General features: G+C 42.6%; 1 protein-coding gene across 1 annotated transcript in view; it reads right to left on the reverse strand.

Annotated features, from left to right (window-relative positions):
• CACNA1C (calcium voltage-gated channel subunit alpha1 C) overlaps positions 1-14,292 on the reverse strand; it is a 674,475-nt gene that overhangs the window by 561,009 nt on the left and 99,174 nt on the right. The gene's annotated exons all lie outside the window — the stretch shown is intronic.

Below are 14,292 nucleotides of genomic sequence, written 5' to 3' on the forward strand. Positions count from 1 at the left end.
GGTTTGATAAATGAAAATACCTCTCTAGCAGATTTTTAGCCAAACCTACTAAGGGATGCTTCATCTGAGATTCAAACTGTTTTGCCACCTGCTGATCTGTGTAGCATACCACCTTCTCAGGAGCAGTATCATCTTAAACAGAAACCTATGTCTTGGACACTGTTTTCTTTTAGGTTTTATTAATCTTAAGAATTGCCAATATGGCCATAGCTTTGCCCATCCACCGCCCACTCCCACATAGACACATCCCACAGCTCCGTACCTGCTCTTTTTATACACTTGCTCTCTTTTATACACTTCGACTGTGGTCTTATTTTCCTGCTGCCCATTCCTGTCACACTTCTGCACTGATTCACCTATGTTGTCAGACTTTTGGAACAGAGTGATGCGAGTGCATTACCACTCACCTGATCCAAGCTGGTCGAGTATTAAAATTCCTACTGAAATTTGTGCCTCCAAATGTCCTGACTAATATATTCATTTAACATGGCCATACTTTGAGGGATTATCTGTCATAATCATCTATGATGCTTGGTAGGAACTAGCACTCCCCAGTTCTCAGGAGGATTGACTCAACAGGGTGGTTATAGAGCAACTAACCCTCCCATTCCACAAAGCCATTATCTATCATGCCTTTCATCCTCACTGAAAGCTAAGCAGCCATACATAGCAACAGCCTAGCTGACTCACAGTGACCGAAATATGCAGAAATGGCACATGGTATGTTGTTCCTGGATTGCACCACTTCAGGATGAAGGAGGGCGGGGGAGAGAATCTCGCGGCTATATCTGTTTAGCTTCAGCAGTAGTACTACACCATGTGCCTTTATGTCTCAAGTTTTCAAATGTAGCACTTTGAGAGACTAAAGGATCCCCAAAAGAATTCCTACCTTTGTGTTAATTTGCACTTTCCCCCTTAGCAGATTGCAGGCTTGCTTCCCCAATGTTCTGCTTGAGCACCATTTTTTATTCTTTTTCGCTCATAACATAGTCTCATCCAATCAGGGATCATACCACAAATGTATTACTGATAAAGTCCGTGAGGGAAAACAAAGTCAATCATGTTGCCTTCACTCTAGATGGTTGGTGATAGAGGTACTAGTTCTGCATGCTTATAAGCTATCCCGTGATGTCAGACTGCATATTATTATGTCATTACATGGTGATATCACTCCAAGCCAGAAAGAAAAACCCATAAGCAAGCAGAAGCTGAAGTGCAGTGAATATTTTAGTAGGGAGCAATGAAATCAACCAAAACAGAGTGTCCTAGTTCAACATTTGAGAATCTATTTGCCAAGCTGAGGTCTCTCCTCAGTACAGCCTTTGTGTTTATTATTCCCTAGACCTAAAAGTACATGCATGATGTATTTATGTTCAGTTACAATAGTAAAACAGCCCCACACCATTGTTTTTCAACAGAATAGTAGCCTAAGCATATTACCAATAACTGCTGCATGCTTGCACTTATATGAGGGGGGGCACCACCCAGACCAAACTCACAGATTCAGGTAACCTGACTGAAGTCAGCAGGACTCTGTTGCTTATTTAGTTAATATAGCACCAGAGATATACGAAGGAACAACCTTCTAACACCTCATAAAGATCACGGTTACATACTACAGGAAACTAAAGCATTCTATTTTATCTCAGTTTTTTGACAACAGTAATTTCAATCAGAAGCTTCAAATAAGTCCAGATGGATTGAAGGAATTAAGAAGGATCTTGTGTTTTGCATGCTGTGTTAGCAGAGTTTTTACAGATCAAACCACTATCTCTTCCAAATCACACTGGGGCTAACTATTAAAATGGCAGCGCATGTGTGTATGTTTTAAGAATATGTTGTATACTTTTTGTACTTCAAGAAATAAATGCTTATTATAGCTTTAACCCCGCCCCCCAATCAGAGCCTCCTTTGCCAAAACAAAAATCATCCTACCTTTTCAAATTTCATCTCAAATCCATATGGAATTTCATTTAAGAAAAATAAAACTCAGTGTCTACTATGGTCGGCAACCTTAATAAATTTTTGCAGCTATGCCTTTTAACAGCAACTTGATATGAGGCAATCAGCAGGTGTCGATGTTTATCTCCATGCTATGAAAAGATTAACTTGATAATTCCTGGATATCAAACTGTTAAAAACACAGCAGCAGATGTGAGTTAAAAAGAAGGCACCTCTAACTTCTATCATAAATACCAATATCTAACATAAATGACTAGAAAGGCAGTGATTAATAATGCTTTAAATTATGGCTGTCACCCAAGTAAGCAACTCTTACAGCATAATCCTACACATACTTGACTGGGAATAAGCGCCACTGAATACAATGAAACTTACTCTGAGTAAACACCCATAGGACTGTGCTATAAGTTCATTCACTGAGTTTCAGTTGATTAATAGATTACATGTGGATAAAAATAATACTTCTGCAGCAATAAAGCATTCTTTATTTTTAGATTTTGCATGCATGTGACATAGCAGGCAACATCTTAGAAGAGGCATTCCCTCCTAATTTAGTTTTTTTTAATTTTATTTATTATCACATTTATATCCCATCTTTAGTCCTCTTGCAAAGAACCCAAGGTGGCGTACATAGGCCTTCTCCTCTCCATTTTATCTTTACAACAGACCTGTCAGGTGGGTTAGGCTAAGAGTCAGTGACTGGCCAAAGTCATCCAGTGAGCTTCATGGCTGAGTGGGTACTAGCATCCTGATCTTTCAAACCACAGTCCAACACTCTAAGCATATGAACAGCATTCTGTTCACACAGTAGCCAACCAGCTGTTGACAGCAAACCCACAAGCAGGACCTGAGTGCAACAGCATCCTCCCACCCATGTTCCCCAGCAACTGGTTACACAGGCTTATTGCCTCTGATACTGGAGACAGCATACAGCCATCAGGACTAGTAACCATTGATAGCTTTCTCCTCCAGGAATTTTGTCTAATCCCCTTTTAAAGTCATCCAAATTGGTGGCCATCACCACATCTTATGGTAGTGAATCCCATAGTTTGACTATGTGCTGTGTGAAAAAGGACTTCCTTTTATCTGTCCTAATCTCCCACCAATCAGTTTCATGGGATGACCCCAGGTTCTAGTATTATGAGAGAGGGTCTATCCGCATTCTCTACATCGTTCATAATTTTGTACACCTCTATCATGCCTCCCCTTACTTGCCATTTTTCCAAGCTGAACAATCCCAGCTGTTGTAACCTTCCCTCATAGGGGAGTTGCTCCAGCCCCTTGATCATTTTTGTTGCCTTTTTCTGCACTTTTTCCAGCTCTACAATATCCTTCTTTAGGTGTGGTGACCAGAACTGTACATGATATTCTAGGTGTGGTTGTACCATAGATTTCTATAAGGGCACTATGATATCGGCAGTTTTATTTTCAATTCTTTTCCAAATTATGCCTAACATGAAGTTTGCCTTTTTTACAGCAGCCGCATACGGGGTTGACATTTTCATCGAGCTGTCCACGACAACCCCAAGCTCTCTTTCTTGGTCAGTCAGTTCTAGCTCAGATCCCATCAGGGTATACCTGAAGTTGGGATATTCTGCCCCAAAGTGCATCACTTTACATTTGCTTACATTGAACCGCATTTGCCATTTAGATAGGGATGTACAAAAGTCACTTGAAATTTGATTCGCGGTTGAGGGGAGGCGCTCCGTCCCTCCCCCCGAAATTCTGGCCGGGGGGGAGGCGCTCCATCCCTCCCCCCGAAATTCTGGCCGGGGGGGAGGCGCTCCGTCCCTCCCCCCCGAAATTCTGGCCGGGGGGAGGCGCTCTGTCCCTCCACCCCCGAATCCTGGCCGGCCGGGTCGCAAATGGTGGTGGCCGTAGCCACCGCCATTTGCGTCCCTGCAGTCAGCTGTGATAGGCTACGTTAATATTTATGTAGCCTATCACAGCTGAGTAAAAAAAAAAAAAACCCCCACGCGTATGCAAATGGCGGCGCCCATGGGCACTGCCATTTGCGTTCCTTATTTTGTCACGTCTAGTCTACGTAAACATTTAGACGCTACGCTATTTACGTTCCCCTTATTTTCGCCGTAGTCTACGTAAATGTTTACATAGACTAGACGTGCCAAAGTAAGGAACGCAACTGGCGGCGCCCATGGTCTACAATTACGTAAACATTTATGTAGACTATGGCGAAAATAAGGGGAACGCAAATAGCGTAGACGCTACGCTATTTGCATTCCCCTTATTTTCGCCGTAGTCTACGTAAATGTTTATGTAGACTAGACGTGCCAAAATAAGGAATGAAGAAGGCGGCATCCATGGGCGCCACCATTTGCGTACATACGGTTTTTTTTTTACTCAGCCGTGATAGGCTACGTAAACATTTACGTAGCCTATCATGGTATTTTTTAAAAATCTAGCCGTGATAGGCTATGTAAGTCTTTACGTAGCCTATCACGTTTTTTTTTTTTTACTGGAAATGGCGGCAGCAGCCGGTCAGAAGACCGGCCGCCGCAGCCGCAGCCACCGCCGCCAAACCGCCACCAGAGCCGCCGCCACCAGGAGGATTCACCCAAGGTAAGTCCCGTCCCGGGGGGGGGGCGGGGGGGGAGACCGTTTCGCCACCAATTTCGGGGGGCCGAATGCGCTGGCATTCGGCCTCCCCGAGATTCGTGGAGAAATTCTCTGACATCCCTACATTTAGATGCCCATTCTCCCAGTTTGGAGAGATCCTTCTGGAGCTCCTCACAATCCCCTTTTGTTTTTACCACCCTAAATAATTTGGTGTCATTGGCAAACCTGGCCACTTCACTGCTCACTCATAATTCCAAATTATTTATGAACAAATTGAAAAGCATTCGTCCCGATACAGATCCCTGTGGGATCCTACTATTTACATCCCTCCATTGGGAGAATTTACCATTTATTCCGACTCTCTGTTTTCTGGTTGTTAACCAGTTACTGATTCATAAGAGGACCTTTCATCTTATTCCATAACTGTTAAGTTTGCCCAGGAGTCTTTGGTGAGGGACTTTGTCAACACCTTTTGGAAATCCAATTAAACAATGTGAACTGGATCACACCGTCTATGTGTTTATTGACACCCTCAAAGAATTCTAAAAGGGTAGTGAGACAGGACTTACCTTTGCTGAAGCCACATTGATTCTTTTTCAGCAGGGCTTGTCCTTCTATATGCTTACTAATTTTATATTTGATAATGCTTTCAACCAATTTACCCAGAACAGACGTTAAGCTAACAGGCCTGTAATTTCCCGGATGCCCCCTCCCCAGCCCTTTTTAAAAATTGGTGTTATATTGGCCATCTTCCAGTCCTCTGGTACAGTGGCTGATCTTAGGGACATGTTGCATATTTCGGTTAGAAGATCAGCAATTTCATATTTGAGTTCTTTAAGAACTCTAGATGGATACCATCTGGGCACAGTGATTTATTTACTTTCAATTTGTCAATAAGGTTGAGAACTTCATCTTTTGTCACCACTATTTGCCTCAGTTCCTCAGACTCCCTTCCTGAAAACATCAGTTCAGGCACAGGTATCTGTCCTATATCTTCTGCAGTGAAGACAGATGAGAAGAATTCATTCAGCTTCTCTGCAGTCTCCTTATCTTCCTTTAACTCCATTGTCATCCAAACGGTCCAATTGCCTCCCTAGCTGGTTTCCTGCTTCTGATACACCACATTGTATCAGAAGCAGGAAACCACTACACCACACTGGCTCCTATGTAAGATAAAAGGATGAATGCCTCTTTTAAACTTGTGCTTGCCATCAGCAATTTGCTTCCTGCCTGGGAGCACCTATTTAGTCAATTAAAACTTGTATAAATTGATTATTCTACCCAGTAAATCAATTAATAACTGCTGCTCTATTTTAAATACATATTAAATAGATCACAGAAATAGATTCTGTCTAAAGGGATTGGGATGATGGGAGTTATGGTCCAACACATCTGGAGGGCACCAGGGTGTGGGAGGCTAGATAGCAAGTGATGGGAAAGACCCTGGAGACTATGGACAAATGCTACCAGAGTAAGCAATACTGAGCTAGTCTATTGATCTGTATAAAGTAGTTTCCTATGTTCATAGTTCTGATATAACTATCCTTAACAGGAAGGTGGTCTTTAAACTCTTGTGTAAATATTCTAAAGTGATAAGCACCACCTCATTGATTGTGCATTTATATATTTATATATATTTATGCACGCGCACACACACACACAGTTCAACATTGTTAGCTGGGACATTGGGTTAACAGCAAGGGACTGCTTACCGCTCACCCAATGACAGAAGAATTTAGCTGGAAGAAAAGAGGGACATATATTATGCTGACTTATCATTACTAAAAACATCTATTTTATTCAGGTTTAAACATTTACACAGGAATGCCTGCATTTGGCTATGCTCTGGAAAGCAACATTTGGGGGGGGGGGGAATAAAAGCCTGCCATGCAGCCATTTATCCCCTTGGTGGCAGGAAGATGCATGTGCCACAGATGGATTAGACAAGGAAGCATGAACATACACACATATGGATTTTTAACAGCATCCAGGCAGCTGACACTTTTCATTCATGCTCTTTGCTGCCACCTGCCATTCCAGAAGAGCGAGACTTAGCATTGATTTAAAGAGATGCCACATACGGCTGTTTAACAGACACTGACTAATAAGAGTGCTGGCAGAGTCTGGCGGTGCACCAGTCTTCTGTGCTCATGCGCAGCACTGCTGTTTCATAAATCAATGTGCTTTCTTTGCCTGGATTTTAAATATGTGGATAAGCCTGCAGAGCTGCAAGAAGATCACATCGATATATTTTCCCCACAGGCTTTGCTCTTTTTCCCTCTTATCATCCTGTTATGTGTCTGTCAAAGGTCTGTTGTGAAGCAACCCCCAAGCTCCTGTTGTGCAGTAGCCTTACTATCGTCAGCTAACAGTCCTTAGACTAAGAAAGCAGATGCTCAGCAGTTGGCAGTGCAACTACCTGAAATGGCATCTAAGGTTTTCTTGTATTGCAGAGGTGCAATTAGCCACTTGCCTGCTCACACAGAGGGGAGTGTTGACTGCTGTTGGGCAAGTAAGCAACTGGAAAGCAGCTGAAGTGACAGAGCAATGCTTAGAGAACCTCAGGTAAAAAGAAAAGTATACTTAAGAATAGGTACAGATGGGGCAGACAGATTAGCAGACAAGTTTTCAAAACATACCTACAAGGCTGGATTGATGTGTTATTGTTTCTAAGAAAGGTGATCTCTGGTACAACAGAACATTAACCAATAGAAAGATATGCCCAGTCCTCCTGGATTTATACAGACATGAAGGAGGACAGTATGGTGTGGGAAGGGAGTCACACAATACCAAGCCAGTCAGAAAAGAGTATCATATTTAACCAGCAGGACTTCACTATAAGCTACAGTCCTCCTGGACTGAGAGGCTACAGTGGGAGTGTTCTTTAACTGGCTCTGTAGGCATTTCAGCAAAGATTTTACTCTCATGAGCTTCCCTTATTTCTCCCCAGCTGCTCACTGTCTACACTATAAATGTGAGAAACATTAAGGACAGGGAGTATTTCCATTTCTGCTTCTGTAAGGGCAACCCGCATTTTTGCATGTTGCTGCTACCTAATTTCACCTTGCCTTCTCTCTTCCAAGTTGTCAGGTACTGGCCAAGCTCCAAGACAGGAAACAACTGGGAGTCCAGTTCTGGTGCAAGTAGACCAAGGTCCAAAGGGCCAGAGGCAGATGATGTGGCCAAAGACAAATTGGGGTTCATGTTCCAAACCAGGCAGAGGAAGATCAGAAAGGCCAAAGGCAGAAGATGTGGTTGAGGATAGGCTGGCGGCCAGGTGCCAGACCAAGGAGATAAGGCAGATGAGACTGTTCAGAAGCTTCTCTCAGGGACAAATAGCACATTTTGAGAAACCAAGCCTGAAGCAACAGTTTTACAGAGCCAGCCAGGTCTTATTGGCTCATCAGATCACCTTGTCCAGCTAGAATAAACAGCTGTACCATCTCCGGCAATTATATGGGTGGCAGTGCAGCATAAGAGGGGTTAGATCCAATTCCTTCAGCCTACAAGTTGCCACAGTGGTCCAGGAAGTAAGGTTCCTAGGCCCTGGTACCAGAGTCTCTGGTTTGAGGTCCCCAGTCCCTTGCTGGAGTCTCTGGTTTGAGTTCCCCCAGTACCTTGCACTTTTAGCTATTCCTGCCTGATTACTGTGTTCCCTGGACCTGTGTTTACTCCTTTTGCCCTTATGGAGAAGTGCTGGCAAAGCAGTACACCCTAAGCAGCTGTGAGTCTTAAGATGAGCCCATTAGATTGCTACCTTTCCCAAGTACTTCATAGGCATTAACTAAATTCACTCTCGTAACCTCTGTAAGATAAGAGCTAAAGACACTTTTATCTCCAACACACATAAGGGCAAACAGGTTAAAAGATATGTCCAAAATCCACAAAGAAAGTCAGTGTTGGAGCCAGGGGGAGGGAGAGAACACTTTGTTCCAGTCGCCAGAGGCAAAGCTTTATTCTAGCAATGACAGCTAGTGATGAAAACAGGAGCATTACTGAATCAACTAAACGGAGCTCTGAGGGAAGCTCCCTTAGCCTTTTTTAGCTGGTGAATACTTATGGTGAAGCTGAAGCCAAACATCCTGACATATTTGAGGGAGGGCTGGGGGAGTGGGGAGAGGGAGAGAGGGAGGGAGTGGGGAGAAGGAGCGAGTGGAAGGAAGGAAGGAAGGAAGGAACAATAAGGAATCAGAGAAGAATAGTGTGGGCCAATTCATGGCCAAAGACGCTTGGGCAGACTGTGGGTCATTTTTCCTTAGTTTGAACAGTGTCTGGTGTTGACACTGAAGAGTTAACAGCTTTTCCTTTAAAGGGGGATTCTCAGTGCTGCACAGGCAAGATAGAGAGAACCCCAAATCATATACATTTATTATTAGTACACTTATATCCCACTTTTTTTCCCCCCCTCTTGCAAGGAACCCAAGGTGGCTTACATGGTCTTCCTCCTCTCCATTTTATCCTGATAACAACCCTGTGACGTGGATTAGACTGAGAGTCAATGACTGGCCCAAAGTCACCCAGTGAGCTTCATGGCCAAGTGGGGACTAGAACCTGGATCTCCTGAGTCCCAGTCCAACACTCTAACCACCACACCATACTATGTATTCATGTTTATCATTTATATTGCATATTTAGTGCTTTCCACTGTTATCTAATTCTTCCTCCTGAAAGCATGTGTGGAAGGTCATCAGTATTCCCATTGTACATGATGGCAGCCTGAGGCTGAAATTCATTTATAATTATAAGAAGAGAGTTTGATGAGAGGATGTTTCTTTTATGGTTTTCTGTAGATGATTGAAAATGGATTACAGATGCAGACCTCTCCCAGTGCCATGCCTAACTACTGGGTCACACTTGCTGATCATTTTAGAAAGTTTATTTTTTTAAGATATGATTAACTATGCCAGAGTACTTGTTCTCATTACGTAGAAGAATCTAGCAGCCTACAGGACTCAGCAACGAGGAATCTTGCCACACTTCCTGCCATGTTAATGATTATACTTTCTGTTTCATTCAAATATGCAAACTGAGGTCCTCCAACTCATGATACACTTTCAATATAGCCCTCTATCAATGCTGTGCAAGCTCATCATTTAGTAGGGCTGCTAGTTTACAGCTTGGAGGTTAACATATTTTTATGATCCCTGCCAAAAAGAGGAGGCAGCCATGGCTTCTCCCTCATGTTTCCTTCTGTTTCACTTGTTCGTCCCTACTTTTGCCTGCTGTAGAGAGCAGGACTCCAGGTTTGCCACCCAGCAGCCGAGGGAGTGAGGCAAGGACTGGCCAAAAGAAGCCATCACTCCATCACCCCTTTGCTTCAGCAGTGGAGCATTAGTCTCTGGGTTGGATCCTGGCAATCCATCCACCCCTCCTGCTACAGATTGTACTTCTCCAGCTTGTAAGGCAGTGAAGTGACAGGTGAAACCTAGACATAAAGAAATGGAAATACTCCCTGTCCTTAATGTTTCTCACGCCTGGACTAGTTAAGCACAAGAGGCTTTAAAGCAGGGGTAGGTAACCTGGTGCTGTCTAGATGTTGTGGACTGCAACTCCCATAATTCCTGACCACTTGGCTATGCTGGCTGGGGCATATGGGGGTTGTAGTCCAAAACACCTAGTGGCCAAGTTGCCTATCCCTGCTTTAAAGTATGGAAGACATTTACTCAGTAACATGCTTCTCATTTTCAACAGCCATCAGATTTCAGCCTTAAAACTACTTATGATCTATTGTCCATCTGTTCAGCAATTCTATTTGTGTGCATGTTGTAATAACCAAATATGGTTACAGTTCAGATCCTAAGTCCTGCAGCCTATAAAAACCTCATGTGCTCCTGTGAGAAAAATTCCCATTCCCTTGCAGGTCCTCTTCTCCACTGGAAGTATTCACTGTGTATCGTTTTGTTAGAATCATTTCTGATGGATTTATATAATAGTACAGCTTGGCAATATATCAAAGAGACTCACAGCAGCCATCTTCACTGATGAGAGGACATTTCTTTTACAGTTTCCTATGAATGAGAAAGCACTTCTAATCCCAAATGCTATCAGTTTACTAAGAATAATCTAATCTTTATGTAAGATCAGATTGCTCTCAGATTTCAGTGCATGGCTGTGAATGCTTATCTAACTACAAGCAAAATTATTTGTTTTACAAGGCTGGAGATTCCTCATGCATGTTACACAAGTAGTTTAATATTCACCTGTGAGAGAATTTCTGCCTCCCACTCAGCAATTGATCTCTGAATGATTTACAACAGACTACCCAAATCTTTAGAAGTTATTGACATGTTACACTCTCATGTTGCAGGATACAAACTTCATCAAGAAGTCAGGATCATTGGTGGTCATAGTAAATCCAATGTATTACACAACTCCTTGTTAAATCATGATTCCATTCTTCAAAGTGTTTGGCCCTGTAATTAAGTATTTTGGTTTGCTTTTATTTATTTACTTACTTAATTTACAATATTTGTATACCGCTCCACATACAAAGATCTTTTAAATCTGTTACTGTGGGAATTAACAGTGGCCCCTCCCACAGGCAAAATATGACTCTACAGAATTTAGTGAACACATCAGACCCGATTTGAAATCATTTTTGAAAATCAAAAGATGCCAGTCTTAATCAGTCATGACAGACTGATTAAGGTTGTTAACTCTTGATTTCAAAAATTCTGGTACTTGAGTGGAGCCAGCAAGCTAAACAAGTGACAGATAAGGCACTGGGCTTGATAGACTCCAACATGAATTAATCTAATTGCAAAGGCTTTCTGTTTGCTACAATGGCTCATGCCGTCAAATACCAGAGTCTCTGCCTATGCTTGGATGCTAACATGGGGTGAAGCATCTGCACAAGGCGTGAACGCCCCACAGCTGCCCTTGTCATTTTGCCACATTGCTCTACTACCATCTATCTTGCCTGCCTCAGGTTGACAGGACCTGTGCAAGGCAGCTATGGAGGAAATACACACACACACACACACACACACACACACAGCAGAAGTGTCCTTCACTTTTATATAAAGGAAACTCAAAGGTTTGGATATGCTATTGTAAATCATCCATTTCAGAGATCAATTAGTGGGTGGGAAGCAGGTGGTACAATTAATGATGCATATTAAACTTCTTTAAACTTATTAAACATGTTATATTTCATCACATTGCATTGGATCTGGACCTAGTCATACTTAGAGTAGAGCCATTTAAATCAATGGGACCTAAGTTACTCATTAAAGTCCCTTTTATTTCAAAGGGTCTACTGTAAGTACAACTAAGTCCAGATCCAAACTTCTGGGTGTACGTATATATTTATATATTTACAATATTTGTATACTGCTCCATATCTGAAACAGATTTTGGATATAGCTAAATAGATAGATTTATATTATGTCTATACATCTATATCATATACATGAGGTAATGCTGGCCTTGCAAAACAAATTGTGTTTCTTCTGGTTAGATAAGAATTCACAGCCATGCATAGAAATCAGAGGACAACCTGCTTGCATGCAGCACTATGTGAAGTGGTGAGCTGGAACAAAGGCCAGTTGCCTGGCTCCTTAGTGCACATTCATGGGGTTACATAGTTCAAGCGAAAATGATACTGTAGGCTTTTATTTTAAAAATCAAGTGAAATCCTGCCTTACTTTTTTCTGGCATCCCAGAAATTCTGGCTTTTACACACACGCGCGCGCGCACACACACGCGCACACACTTCTGAGAACTGAATGTAAGAAAAGTCCTGCTGGGTCAGATCAAAGGTCTATCTAGTTCAGCATCCTGGTTCCCACAGGGGCCAAGTAGATGCTTTTGGGAAGCCCACAAGCAGGACATGAGTGCAACAGCAAGTTGCCTCTGATGCTCGAGGTAAGATGTAGCCATCACGACTAGCCTTCTCAAAAGTCCTGCAAAAGTTTATCTGGACTTTTTTCTGTCCCATTAGCAGCTCTGTGACTGATATCAATTCTTAAAGATCTCAGTCTTCCCAAACTCTGCTGCTTGAAATCCCTTTTTCTTTTCAAACTGGAGCTGTCAAAGACTGAACCTGGAACCTCAAACATGCAAAGCAAGTGCTCTACTGACCTATGGCCGCTTCTCCCATAGGCAAACACATTATAGCTTAGCTTTCTATTTTAAAAAACACAAAATACACACATGTACACACCAGCTTTTAGCTCTCAGGTTGTATATGATAGGAGAAAAGTGACAGCAGCTATGAAAATATGTACATTAAAAGCTTATATCAGTTTTATATAAGTTTTACTGTTGTGGTGTCCCGCAAAGAATCCTGTGATTGTTAAGGGTACAAAGAATTCTATGTAAGCAGCTCCTAGTACCAAACTGCAGTACCAGGATTCCCTGGGGAGGGGTAATGACTACTAAACCAGCTGTCAGGACTATGCTGCAGAGAGCAGTCTTTGGTGAACCAAGAACCTGCAGCCAGGGGACCACTCACAACCGAGTGTACAGCAGAACCACAGGGCAAACCAGAAGACAGGGTCAAAGAGCATGCCAGAAGTAAGAGCCAAAGAACAGGGTCAAAGAGCATGCCAGAAGTAAGAGCCAAAGAAGAGGGTCAAAGAGCATGCCAGAAGTAAGAGCCAAAGAAGAGGGTCAAAGAGCATGCCAGAAGTAAGAGCCAAAGAACTAGTCAGAAATGAAGGACAAATTGGGCAGCAGGGTCAAGAAGGAAGCCAGAAGTCAGGTCCAAAGAGCAAGTCAAAACTGGAGGACGAACCAAGACTCTGGACCAAATAATAACTAAGAACACAGGAACAGGCCAGAGGTCAGGAAGACCTTGTAGCTCAAGCAAAGCTCACCTGGAACAGGAAGCCCTTTTACACTCCTTCCTGTTCAGGGGGATCCAATGACCAGTCTAGGTAAGCAAAGGCAGTTCTGAGCCTGAAGGTACTTCAGTGAGAAGCTGCCACTTGCAGTTCAGTGGTTCACCATACCGGGCAGCTCTACACACATACATCAGTTCTTGACATCAGCTTGTAATGTACATATTGTAGTATATGTATTATGGCTGGAGTATTTAGTTGATCAGTCACTTACAGATCAAAACACTTTATTTGATTTAAAAAGATGCCCTTGATAAATTGGGTAACAGATTTTTTTAACATTATTAGTTTGAATAAAAGAAGTTACAAAAATAATTGGTAGCAAACACCATCTTAAAAGAGACGTTCCCTTCTCTTACACACACATACACACACACACACACACACGACTCTTGTAAAATAATGTCAGCTGCAAGATGTAGATCTAAGATGTTCTTAGATTAGTGCATAATCTAAGAACAAGGAAAGTATTTTTTTTCAGAAGTACTGTTTTATTCATTAAAAATTAAATTTAAATCAATTCATCCATTAATCAACTAAAATGTGTTTCAATCATAGAGGCATAGAATAGTAGGGTTGGAAGGGGCCTATAAGACCATGGAGTCCACCCCCCTGCTCAGTGCAGGAATCCAAGTCAGAGCATCCTTGACAGATGGCTGTCCAGCTTCATCTTGAATGCCTCCAGTGTGGGAGAGCCCACCACCTCCCCAGGTAATTAGTTCCATTGTTGTACTGCTCTAACAGTCAGGAAGTTTTTCCTGATGTTCAGCTGGAGTCTGGCTTCCTGTAACTTGAGCCCATTATTCCGTGTCCTGCACTCTGGGATGATCGAGAAGAGATCTTGGCCTTCCTCTCTGGGACAAACTTTCAAGTACTTGAAGAGCGCTATCATATCTCCCCTCAGTCTTCT

Source organism: Heloderma suspectum, chromosome 7, assembly GCF_057233095.1.
Source record: "Heloderma suspectum isolate Gila_16-S chromosome 7, 16-S_ref, whole genome shotgun sequence".
Taxonomy (NCBI): domain Eukaryota; kingdom Metazoa; phylum Chordata; class Lepidosauria; order Squamata; family Helodermatidae; genus Heloderma; species Heloderma suspectum.